Source organism: Tenrec ecaudatus, chromosome 10 (genome assembly GCF_050624435.1).
Source record: "Tenrec ecaudatus isolate mTenEca1 chromosome 10, mTenEca1.hap1, whole genome shotgun sequence".
Classification (NCBI taxonomy): Eukaryota; Metazoa; Chordata; class Mammalia; order Afrosoricida; family Tenrecidae; genus Tenrec; species Tenrec ecaudatus.
In genome coordinates this window covers 76,637,242-76,650,672 of record NC_134539.1, presented here as the reverse complement: position 1 = coordinate 76,650,672, position 13,431 = coordinate 76,637,242, and positions in this window count along the sequence as shown.

Below are 13,431 nucleotides of genomic sequence, written 5' to 3'. Positions count from 1 at the left end.
ATCTGTTTGGACCATGACTGGTCACCTGATCTGATGGGCCCATGGGAGCCTCACTTCCAGACGTTTGGTGGTTTGGTTTGATTTGTTTTAAGTAGAGTTTCAGAAAATAGTCAAAACTGAGTACAATTTAGGCACGTGGCCTTGCCAGGTACCCGGCGAATCGGAAAGGGCTCGGGCAGAGAGCAGAGGGGTTATGTTTGAGGTTGGAGTTCCTGTTCTTATCCTACTGCCATCTTGAAAGCCGAGAGCATTTCTTGGCTCGGATTTCCCGAGACATCCTGGTTTCCTCGTAACAAACTGCCATTTGTGGCGTAAGCCTCAGGAGGGAGTTCTGCTCGAAACCAGGAAGATTCCTCTGAGCCTCGTTCTGGTTTCAGACCCAGAACCTGCTCTTGAGATTTCCACCTGTTTACCTTTGTCACAAAAAGGTGGCAAGTTGTGTTTGCATCTAACAAACATTCTCTCTTCTCTGACTGAACGTTCTGAATCTCCTTTGTAAGAAGAGTAGTTACCCAATGAATTTCAATACACACTTTGTTGCCTTGATCTCGCCGAATCCTGAAAACGGCAGTCTACAAGGTAGGTGTTTCTACCTCACACCTTACAGAGAGACGACTAAGATGCATGATACTGAGTTGCCAAAGCCTATACAACCTTGCAAATGGTAGAGCCAAGGGTCCAGTGCTGGCCTGGCTGACTCCCAAGATCTGCTTTTATATTCTTAACCACTAATGTCAGGTGCCCAAGAGCCGGTTCTGACCCATAGCAACCTTGTACACAACAGAACAAAACACTGCGCTGCCCTGCCCCATCCTCACAATTGTTCCTGTGCTTGAGCCCATTGCAGCCACTGTCAGTCCATCTCCCTGATGGCCTTCCTCTCACTGCCCCTCTACCACTATATGGCTGTATCTTGACATTGTTTTTCTTAAAAAGGAAACAACAGGACATCTTATAAAAATCATCATCATCTATTATCCCATCACTCAAAATTATAAATATTGTTTACATTTTGTATATATATGTATATATATTAACTTACTGTGCATCATCTTTTCATGCATGCACATTATTTAGGGGGTGCATCATTTAGATAGATGTAAAAACACAATGGAGTACCCTCTTTTTGAGGTGTTAACATTGTATCATAATTACTTTTCCTGTATCGTTAAAAAAAAAAAAGCTGCAAGCAATTCCAAGGAGGTCCTGTTGGTGCAGCACTTAAACACTCAACTGTGAATTAAAAGGTTGGCAGTTCAGTTCCACCCAACAGCTCCGAGTCAGGGAGCAAGACCTGGTGCTCTGGGTGCGTGGAGGTTACAGCCAGAACTGACCCACTGAGGCTCACAGGGGTCACGCTGCGTTGAAATTGACTCCATGGCAAACAGCAACAAGAACTCTCAATGACTCCATAATATCTGTTATACTGGTAATTTATGTAATCTTCTCATTTGTGGATTGAGCTTTGTCCACGTGTGAGATTATCTTCCTGCTTTTCAGAGTTTAGTGCTGTGTTTCTGTCAGTGGCTTCACTGTTAGTAGGAGCCTTCCAATTGTTTCTGACTCGTTAAGCCACAGGTGCTACTGCAAATCATTGCCCGGCTGGTTCTGCGCCAGCCTCTCAATTGTGTCCAAGCCCATTGCTGCAGCCACCGTGCCAGGCCAGCTCTGCGGGGCCTTCCCATTGTTGGCTGACCCTCTGCTTTACCAAGCATGAGGCCTGTCCCAGGGCCTGGTCTGTCCTTACAACACATCCAGGGAGCAGTCTGCTGACGTGTGTTGGTTCTTCTGGCAGCACACGGTAGTGTCTAGTCATTACCAGCATCACGGTGCAAGCGCATCGGTTCTTCTTCAGCCTTCCTTGTCGTCCAACGTTCACATGCACGTGGTGTGACTGAAAGGATCGTGGCTTAGGTCGAGCGGACCTTACTGCTCTGACGTTCTTGTTCTTCGACATTTTAAAGAGGCCCGATGCAGTCTGTCCTTTGATGTCGTGACCACAGCTTCCACGAGGGTTGATGGGCGATCCGAGTAAAATGGAATCCTCGACAGCTCCATCTCTTCTATGTTCATCATGATAGTGCTCTTTCGTAGGGCCTGCAGATGCACATGGGACTCGCCACATAAACAGTTAATTATATCACTACGTGTGTCATATAAGAGCTTTAGACCACTTTGATTGTGCAAATGTCATATAGACTATTTTATTAACCTTTCAGTAACCCAGACTCAGTGCCATCGTGTAGGTGTGGGCTCATAGAAACCCTGTTGGGCAGGGTAGAACTACCCCTGTGGATTTCCAAGACTGTTACTCTTTACGGAGTAGAAAACCCGCCTTTCTCTTAAGGATGGACTGTTGATTTCCGATCGCTGACCTTGCAGTTAACAGCTCAACGTGTAACCACTATCCCACCTGGGCTCCTAACCTGGTTATTAATTACTGTATAAACTCGTGTATAAGCTGAGTTTTTCAGCACAAAAAATGTGCTGAAAAACGGGTTCGGCTTATACACAGGTCAGTGGTACCCCAGCGAGGTGTAACATCTCACCGGTGATTGCCGTTCCTCCCTGTTCATTCAAAGCCCCGCTGACACTGCAGGGCTTTGAATGTTTGTTTACTCACATCTAACCAATCAGAGCCGTCCTATGACGTGGACGGCTCCAATTCTCAGAAGCACCCGTAGTGATTCACTTACACCGGCAGCTGAACTGGTAAGGATGTGTCTGTGGCTGCGCTCTGTCTCTCCCCTATGGTGTATGTGTTAATTCACATCCTGTATTTCCCACCCTAGACTTATACTCGAGTCAATCAGTTTTCCTGGTTTCCCAGGTAATAATTAGGTACTTCGGCTTATACTCAGGTTGGCTTATATTTGAGTATGTATGGTAGTATATTTCTGTATATATTGAATAGAATCATTATTTCTTTCTTAGCCTATTGATGAGATGGATTACATAAACTGATCTTCAAATGCTGAGCCAGCATATGAATCCCCTCTGACTATGGACCACAGGTGGGGAAGGCCTTGTTGCCTGACAGAGTACATTGTAGGGTGGATGACTGCCATTGGAGTTAGGTCCAAAATGTGACCAATCTCCCTATTGACCAAATGTTTAATTGCTCCACTTTTTAATATTTTCTGCTTTGTTTTCAATAGAGGTTTTTCTTTGTCGCCTTTTGTCGTTGTTGGGATAATTTTGTATGATTTTCTGTATATGAAACACAGTTGGGAAGACCTAATGAGACAAAAACTGGATTCATAGATCCAAAGGGACATGATCAGGGAGGCTGGCAGGAAATAGGGAGCTAACAACGAGGACAAGGAAGAAGAAATGTCCTGGAGTTGATTGTGGTGATGGCGGTACAACTCTTAGGAATGAACAGTTGGAACGAATGCTATGTGAACAGTATGTTGGTGAAATTGTTGAAAATAAACAAACGAATTTTTTTCAAACGTTGAACCAGCTTGGCTTTGCTGCACTCTTACCTGCTCATACTATAATGCTTTTATACAGTGTTGGGTTTGATGTGCTAATACTTGCTGATGGTGTTTACATCTGCTGATTAGCGATGTTGCTCTGCTGGTTGTTATTGCAATGTCTTGGTCTGGTTGGCTATGAGGCAAATGCGGCTCTCATAAAATAGGTGGGCCCCAATAAATTGTTAAAATAAAAAATAAAATAAAATAGGTGGGGTTCCTTCTGCTCCTGTTTCCTGGAGTCATTTGCAGAGAATGAGTTTCATTTATTTTTGGAATGTTTGGGAGAATTCACCAATGGGAACCATCTGAGCCTCGGTGCCTTCTGTTTCAGAAGGTTATGAAGTACTGGTTGGGTTTCTTTAGCAGATACAGTTCTATTCAGATTATTGAGTCCCCACTGTGCGAGTGTTGGTCTTGTGTCTTTCAATAAACTGGTTCATTTTACCTAAGTTGTTAAATTTATTGTGTCTTTCAATAAATTGGTTCATTTTACCTAAGTTGTTAAATTTGTGGGCATATAGTTGTTCCTAACAGTCCCATATTGTCCTTTTAATACCCATGGGACCAATAGGGATGGACCTTCTTTCATTTCTGATAGTCCATGTGTCTCTTCTCACCATCTCCTTGGTTTCCTGAGTAGAAGCTTCTCCATTTATTAGTGTGTTTTCCAAAGAGCTTTTGGTTTCTCACTGATGCTATTGTTTCCCAGTCTTCCTTTTCCCCTGATTTCAGCTCTGGGTTTTTGTTTTTTCTTATTATTTATTTCCTTTGGCTTACTTTGGGTTTAAGAAGTTGCGATCTTTATGAAAGTAGAGAGCCGCATGTTTCTCCCGCTGAGCCACTGGTGGTTTTGAACTGCCAACCTCTCAGCTAGCGACAGGGCCCTTTAACCACTGTACCACCAGGGCTCCCCGAATGTCTATTAGATCCAATTCATTGGTGGTGCTTCACAGTTCAACTATGTCCTTGCAGATTTTCTGCCTGCTGGAACTGGCAGGTATTAAGGGAGGGCTGTGAAAGTCTCTATGTGAGTGGATTTATCTGTATCTTCAGGTGTGTTTTACATTTATGCATATATTTCTATTTCTTGAGCTCTTTTTTCCCGATGTGCAAGAGCCCTCGAGCTGAGTGGTTAAGTGCGCCACTGCTAGCCAGGAGCAGTGGTTCAAACCCATGGGCCACTCTAAGGAAAAACACACGCCAGGCCTCTTCTGTGAAGATTTACAGGGAGCCCTATGGGGGCAGTTCTCCTCTGTCCTACAGGATTAAAATAAGTCCAAATCAGCTCAATCGCAATAGTCTGGGATCATGCATTGTACTGTATGGATCCAAGATTCCATCTGTATCATCTTCCTCTTACTTCAAGAACTTTAAGTAACTCTAAGGAGTGTGTGAGTGTGTGAGTGTGAGTGTGTGTGTGTGCGTGTGCGTGTGAGTGTGTGTATGAGTGTGCGTATGTGTGAGTGTGTGTGTATGAGTGTGTGTGTGATTGTGTGTGTGTGTGCGTGAGTGTGTGCGTGAGTGTGTGTGTGCGTGCGTGAGTGTGTGTGTGAGTGTGTGTGTGTGTGAGTGTGTATGTGTGAGTGTGTGTGCATTCCTTATAATGAATGTAGAATGGTAGGTGGGCTTTTATTTTTCCAAGGCTTTAAAGATGCCACTTTATTGTCTTAGAGATTCAATAGTTTTTTAAATGAAGAATGATGTAATTCTTTGCTCCTGTGTTTGCTGTGCCTTTAATCACTGGATGCTGTTTAATAATAATGTTTTCTAAGGTATAATTTACATCAAATTAAATCACTCATTTTATCTGTAGGGTGGTAAATTTCGGTAATCTCATAATCGTGTAACCTCCAACACAATCAATCGGTTGTGTTCAATTGGTCCATTTCGTCTGCGTTATCAAATTTGTAGACCTGGAGCTGCCCACAGTACTCGTGATGCCTGCCTCTTTACGATCACGTGTCTCTCTTCTGTACTGTCGCGTCTGCAATGATCTCACCAATCGTATATTTCAGGGTTGTTGTTTTTTTTTTCATCTCAAGACGGATCATTTTCGTAGGTCCCATTTCTCTCCTTGGCATACTGATCATTTTCTTTACATGTGCACCTTAAGCATGTGCAGCATCTTCATAATGGTTGCTTTCATGTCCCTTCCTGTTAATTCCATCAGCTCTGTTACTTATAGGTCTGTTTTTATTGACTTGTTGTCCTCCTGGTTCTGCGTAAAATCCCTTGGTTCTTTGTATATCAATAATTTTTCATTGAATACCAGATGTTGTGCATTTACATTATTGATTGCTGGATTTTCTTATATTCCTTTAAAGGAAATCAAACTTTTCTTGAAAGACAGTTCCATTACTTGTGCATTAATTTGAACCACTCAGGATTTTATTCTCGGCTCATCTAGGGTGTGTCTACAAGAGGCTTATTCTAGGGTGAACTTTCCCTTGCATGAAGGTACGCACTTCTGAGATTTCCATTTAATGCTGCTTACATTCAGTGAGGTCTAGCTGGAGAAAATTTAAAGAATTCCCAGGCCTACATACCATCCCAGAATTTTCTTTTCCTTGAGAGTTGTTCTTGCCCAGCCTCGTGGATTTGACTCTGCACTTGAAGAGATTGGCATCCGGTCAACGATTCAATTGGATGCCTGTCCAGATTGCTGGTGTGCTTTCTCTGAGTAGCTGACTCCTCTGTAGTGGTGCTCACAAACTCCAGCTACCTTGGCACCCCCTAATTCCATCCCTGTCTCCTCTCACGTTTCTGTCCACATTCTGCAGTTTGGGAATTACCTCCGGGCAGAATCCTGGGTGATGGGGCAGCTCACTTGGTTTCCCTTTCCTTAGGAACCATGGTCTTGGACTGCCTGTGGAATGTCTGAAAATAACTGTTCCCAGGTTTCTATTTGTTACGGGGTAAGGGGAATTCTGGACCATCGTACTACACTCTTTTGTGGCTTGAAGTGGAATTTGAATATATATATTTTTTTCATTATAAAAATAATATATGTAACCTCCAAAGCATTAGAACACATTGACCTAAGGTCACATTTAGATGTTACTAATATACGGCCTTGGGGACCCAAAGGAGCAGTTCTGTTCTGCCCTGAAGCGCTGCTGTGAGCCCGGATTGCCTCCATAGCAGTGATCTTGGGTTTTCTTGGAGGGATGAGCATGTGGAGTAACTGCAAATGGGGGTGAGGTCTTGCAGGGTGTGTGATGGAAATGTTCTACAATTACTGTGTATACGCGTGTATAAGCCAAGTTTTTCAGCACATTTTTTATGCAGAAAAAGCCCGCCCCCCTCGGCTTATACTCAAGTGAGGGTCCCACTTACCTGTTCTCCGGTGCAGTGCGGGTGTCTCCGGTTTCTCCCGCTCATACGCGGGTGCCCGCCGCCTCTGTGGGTGGTCCAATGACTGCTGATGTCACCGCTCTTTTCTCCTGCACGCCGGCAGCCTCTATGTTGTCCGTGCCATAGTGGGCAAGAACCTGCCCGCGTCTGTGTGCTGGCACCTGGGGCGCACCGCATCCTTGTCAGATGGATGTTGGATGGGGCCGCTCTTCTCCAGGGCTGTGACCAATGACGGAGCCTTTACAGTCATACCTGTGTTTGGTCACGCCCCTTTCTCCGCCCACACATTGCTAAATACAAGTACCGGTATAGCTCTGGTCTTGGATATACAGTACAGTTCTTTACAGTACTTAGTCCACTATATTTTATTTCTTATTTTCTTATTAACCCCTATCTGGACCCAATGTTAATGATATCCAAACTAATGTAATTTTATTGGTATCTATTTTTATTTTTGAATTTACCTGTAGCTGCTGCATTTCCCACCCTAGACTTAGACATGAGTCAATAAGTTTCCCCAGTTTTGTGTAAAATTAGGTGCCTCCGCTTATATTCAGGTTGGCTTATATTCGAGTATATAGGAACATTATAGTGATGGTTCCACAACTAAAATTTACTGGGGTTTATACTTAAAATGTACAAATATTGATGGTGTATATCTTGTTGTATGATATATATATGGTTATATATATATATATATATATATATATATATATATATATATATATATATATATATACACACACACACACACACACAAAACAAAAACCAAGAATGTCCAGCCTTGAAGGACAGCGTGAGGTGGGAGAAAACGGGCTAGATCAGATCTCCTCCCCTGGGGGATGGCCTCGAGTTTAGACCTACCAAGCAGGGCTGAGACAGGGGTGGGAGGAAGCAGCATACAGAGCAAGCACCTCGAACAGAGTAAGCACTCAGCCCAGGCTGTTTCCCCAAATGGTACCAATGGGACATGTGGGACTCCACCACAGAGATGCAGTCATCAAACCCAGACTGCAGGGGACTCTCCAGGAGTGATCAACCCGGTTTCTTTTTCCTTTTAAAAAAAAGTCATTTTATTGGGGCTCATACAACTCTTATCACAATCCATCCATCCATTGTGTCAAGCACATTTGTACATCTGTTGCCATCATCATTCTCAAAACATTTTCTTTCTACTTGAGCCCTTGGTATCAGCTCATTTTCCCCCTCACAAACACATGATAATTTATAAATTGTTATTTTGTCAAGTCTTACACTGTCCGATGTCTCCCTTCACCTATTTTTCTGCTATCCATCCCCCAGGAAAGGTGAGATAAAAGTTTTTGTACCAACATGGCCAACAAACACATGTGGGGGTAATTGAAGGGCAGAGAGATAAATGGCTCAATGAACCTCGCCTTTCTAGTTCTCGGGTCTCTTGCTCCCTGACGGTCAGACCACGTGCACCTACCTTAGCCAGTTCCCTGCTTCAGCTGGCAAAGCTCATTTCCTACAAGACATCCCTGAGGAGAAGTCACATGGACGTACCCCAATGCAGCCCTGTGTGCTGGAGCAGCCATGTGGAGACCCCTGCCAACGCTTAGATGCTTACACATTCACTGATTCAGCTTTCCTCCTGTAGTCAGCGTCATTGTGTGTGTTTTGTGAGATGGAGGAGGACTTTGTCGATTGGTGTCCGACATATGGGCTAATGTTGGACTTGTGGGCTTGGGCAGCACTGGGTTGGGATGTTTTCTTGATGTAAACTTGACCTTTATATAAAATTCTCTCTTATACATCTGAATTTCTGTGGATTTGTTACTCTAATGTACCCAGACTAACACAGAGGGAGTTATATGTAGATCATTGTGATCGGTTTCCCCTTTCTACCCCACCTTCCCCTTCCCCTCCTGGTATCGCTAATCTCATTATTGATCCTGAGGGGTTTATCTGTCCTGGATTCCCTGTTTCCAGCTCTGATCTGTACCAGTGTATATCCTCTGGTCTAGCTGGATTTGTGAAGTAGAATTGGGATCATGATAGTGGTGGAAAGGGAGGAAGCATTAAATAACTAGAGGAAAGTTGTATGTTTCATCGGTGCTACACTGTACCCTGTCTCGTCTATTCCTTGTGACTTTCTGTAAGGCTCAGTTGCCTACAGATGAGCTTTGGGTCTCCACTCTGCCTCCCCCCTCATTAACATCGATAATAATTTTTTGTTCTTTGATGCCTGATACCTGATCCTATCGCCACCTTGTGATCACACAGGCTGGTGTGCTTCTCCCCTGTGGGCTTTGTTGCTTCTGAGCTAGATGGCCGCTTGTTTATTAACAAGCCTTTGAGACCCCAGATGCTATATCTTTTGATAGCCCCCAACACGGTTTCTTAACAAACAGAGCAAGGAGGAAAGACGTGAATGGGAATGGATGGATGGAAAGGGACTTAAAAGACATCAGAAGAACCGCATGTTGCTGCACAGTAGCTAAGCACTCTGATGCTCAGCAAAGGGCCAGCGGTTCTAACCTCCAGCCCCTTGATGGGGAAGTGTGTGGCAGTCAGTGGACTTTCCTAAGTGTGGTGGCTGTTGTCGGATGCCATGGAGTTGGTTCCCACGCAGAGGTTCCTACGGCGACCAGAATGAAACCTGGCCTGGTCCCGCGCCATCCTCACATAGGAGCCCGATGCTGTGGCCACGGTGTCCGTCCACCTCACGAAAGGGCTTCTTCTTTTTCAATGACTTTACCACATAAGAGGTCCTCCACTGGGCACTCATCCTCCTGACCACATGTCCAAAGTATGTGAGACAAACTCTCAGCCCCCTTGCTTCTCAGGCGCATCCTGGCTGGACTTCTTACAAGACCGGGTTAGAATTCAACTGTATCAATCCTTCCACCTTACTGATTCATTGTCCAGCTTTCACCTGTATATGAATAGATTGGAAACGTCATGGCTGGGGTCAGGGGCACCTTAGTCCTCAGAGTGACAGCTTTGCCTTTGAACCCTTTAGAGAGATCGTGTGCAGCAGATTTTCCTGATGTGGTCGATGGTTTCACGTCGCCAATAAAAATATAGGTAAACGTCGTTCTCGTACTCTCTGCTTTCCGCCAAGACCCGTCGGGTAGCAGCCTGGACAGCCCTCATTCCATGTCCTCTCCTGCGATTTCTGGCAGTTCCTGGCCGACATACTGCTGGGCTACGTTACCCATACAGTCCTTCACTGCTGCAGCTTGAGGGTTAGATACTTTTTTCCCTTCAATCCTTTTAGCTTGAAAAATGTCTTTTGGTTTTCTAACTCCGGGCCTTTGCACTGCGACACTTTGCCTCCTCAAATATCCCTTGGAAATCTTCTGTTCGAATGTGCTTGACACGATGGATGGATGGATGGATGGATGGATGGATGGATGGATGGATGGATGGATGGTGATAAGAGTTGTAGGGGCCCCCAATAAAATTATTTTGAAAGAAATCAGTTCGTCTCCTTTACTTTATATTTTTCCCCCTTTTGTTGGAGCTATTTTACAGTCAAGAAAAGGTTTCCAAGTCTCTTCTGACATCTGTTTTGTTTTTGTCTTTCTTCCTTTTTTTTCAAAAACAAATTTATTGGGGGCTCATACAACTCTTATCACAATCCATACATCCATCAGTTGTGTTGAGCACATTTAAATAATCGTTTACATTCTTCATATAGGATGTCTGAGATCATCCCACAACTCGACTGGTCTGGTTTAGTGACTCAGCTCTATGCTTGAGATGGTCTCCAAAGTCAAGGCCACTCTGCTTCAGTTGCACTTGTTTACATTTCCTTCAGCTTCAAGTGGGACTTGCATATACGAGCAGATGATGGTCTGTCCCACCGACAGCCTGACCTTATCCGCACTGAAGCCACCTAGCGCCTACATCATAGCTGTCCACAGGTGTAGCCTCTTGGGCTTCTGGTTATTCCATCTGGTGACATCCGCCTGTTTAGCCTTCACATTTGCCATGAAGAAGTCATTGATTTTGCAAAATTATGTCATGGGATCCCAGCCTGGTTTCCGTCACCCAAACTGTATTTTCCAACTGCAGATGCTTCTTCTTTGTGTCCAACTTTTGTATTCCAATCGCCAAGGATCATCAATGCATCTCTATGACATGTTTGACCCATTTCAGACTGCAGAAATTGGTAAAAAAAACTTCAATCAATTTCCTAAGTTGGGTGGGGCCTTAGTGGTTGGTATGTATATTTAAATAATAGCCTTATTTATGGTCTTCCTGGTTGGGGTGTGGAAAGTATCCTTTCCCTGACAGCCTTAGGCATCAGTGTGGACCTTGAAATGTTCAACAGTGAACACTGTGGCTTCCCTCTTCTATCTGTCAATGCCAACATAGTGGACCATCCAATTTGTCTGATTCAAAATGGCCGATACCATTTCATTTCCGCTCACTGATGCCTGGGAGACTGATCTTTATGCAATCCATTTCATTTTGACGCCTTTCTATTTGCCTAAATTTGTATCTCATATGTTCCCTGTTCTGATTATTAATGGAGGTTTGCACCTGTTGCCTCTCATTTCCAGTCATGCCACATTAGCAAATGAAGACCCCATAGCTTGGCTCCGTGCACGGCATTAACATCAACTCTACTTTCAGAAGGCAGCTCCTCCCCAAGGGCACGTTAAGAGCTTTTCAAATCTGAGGGCACATCCTCCCCTGAGACCATCTCGGACTCTGTCCACTGATATCTATAAGGTTTCTCACTCTCACGGCCATCAGAAATGGACCGCTTTCTGCTTCCTGGTCTGCCTTAGTCTAGAAGCTCTGCTGAAACCTCTCCACCACGGACGGCCCTGCTGGTCCTTAAAATGGCAACGGCATAGCATCTTAGCAGCGCACAGCCACAGCACAACAAGCTGAAGAACGCTTCCCTAGGACGCCAGTCTTGGAAACCCTCTGGGCATGGCTGCTCCGGCCCATCAGAAACAACGTGATGGCAGCAGATTTGGTTTGGTTCTTGGAAGAAACTCCAACCAATCACAGTGCAGCCTTTTCATTTGCATCCTGATTCAAATAAACTGTTACAATATGTAATATTCGTTGCATCTTGGCCTGCTAACCACAAAGTCAGCAGTTCAAAATCACCAGCCACGCCTCAGGATAAAGATGCGACTTTCTACTCCGATAAGGAGTGACCGTCTCAGAAATCCATGGGGAAGGCTTCACCCTGCCCTACGGGGTTGCTATGAGTTACTAATAATGTAAATACCAGCCACCAGAGAGGGAATTGGAGTGAAAATTTTTTTACATGTGTAAGTGATATTGTGGTTAGTCTTTTTTTAATAAGCGTATCTCTAAGAGATTCATACTAAAATATTTAGAGATGACATCACAGATACTATATTTGCTTTGGAATAATGCAGTGGAGAGAGAATGGGTTGACTTTGGCCTAGGTAGATGCATAAGAGGGCATGCATTATAATGTTCTCATTATTGTGTGTATTTTCAAAATTCTCCATCATAATTTTTCTTTAAAGTTCTTTCGTAAGGAGGAATTGAAGTGCAGAAGAGCAAAGCAGCTGGCCCAAGGTCACACAGGAAGGGAGGTTGCCTGCCCCTCTACCCAAGGGCAAGGTCCCACCCTCTACTCTAGACCCTGTCTTCATGTCCACATCAGGCTGCATCTCCTGAGCACAGCCCTGGTCTCACCGAGTCTGCCAGCACCCACAATTCAGATCTGAGGGCGCCTCCCTTTTCACCCCAAGTGCTCCAGGGGCCAGGATGCCTGCGGAGGAGACTCAAGAGGGCAAAGATGGACTTGTCAGATCATGCTACTTCCTGCCCCAAAGCTCCCAAACATACTGGCCTCCAGTCCCTTCCCCTGACCCAGCCCCCACTTCTCCCTCCCCACAGGCTGGACCACTTGCTGTTCCACACATGCCACCTATACACACGTGCCCACGCTCTTTGATGCATCCTCCCATCTTGAAGCCAGAGCACATGGAACAATGGTCAGAGTCCAGGTGGGAGAGTAGGTTTCAAACCATTGGAAGGCCGGGCCAAGCCAGCCCATCTGGGATGGGAGCAACGCTAGGATGGGGTGGGGGGGGGCGGTAGGGGGGCATAGGCAGGGCTGGGAGGAGTGGGGGGAGCTCTGGCAGCTTCATCTGGAGCCAGGCTCCAGCCTGTGACGTCTGTGAGGACAGCTGTCCGCCTCGGGCCAGGCGCGGGCTGATCTGCACGCCTCTCAGGCTGGGGAAAGGGCTCGCCTGGGGTCAGCACAATCGATATCTCATCTGCGGCTCTCCTAGCGGAAGTGATGGCTATTGGAACATGGTAATGGGTGTTGTCTAGTGGAAGAGACTAATCTCCCCAGCTGTGGAGGGCTCTGCAGGTGGCCGGAGCAGCAGGCTCAGCTCTGCCAGCTCACTCACTGTGGCCGTGGAGCGCTGCCACCACCAGGGGGTGGGGAGGTGGCAGTGGGGGGAGGTAGCCTACAGAGGCGCTTTTGAAACCACAGCAGCCTCCTTGCAGGGTGGAGTCTGACTCAGTCTGCAGAGCAGCTTCCTGGCTTCCCAACCCAGCCCCGTCTAAGGCAGATCAGGAGACTGGGACCACAGATTTACCCCCAGGTCTTACTCCA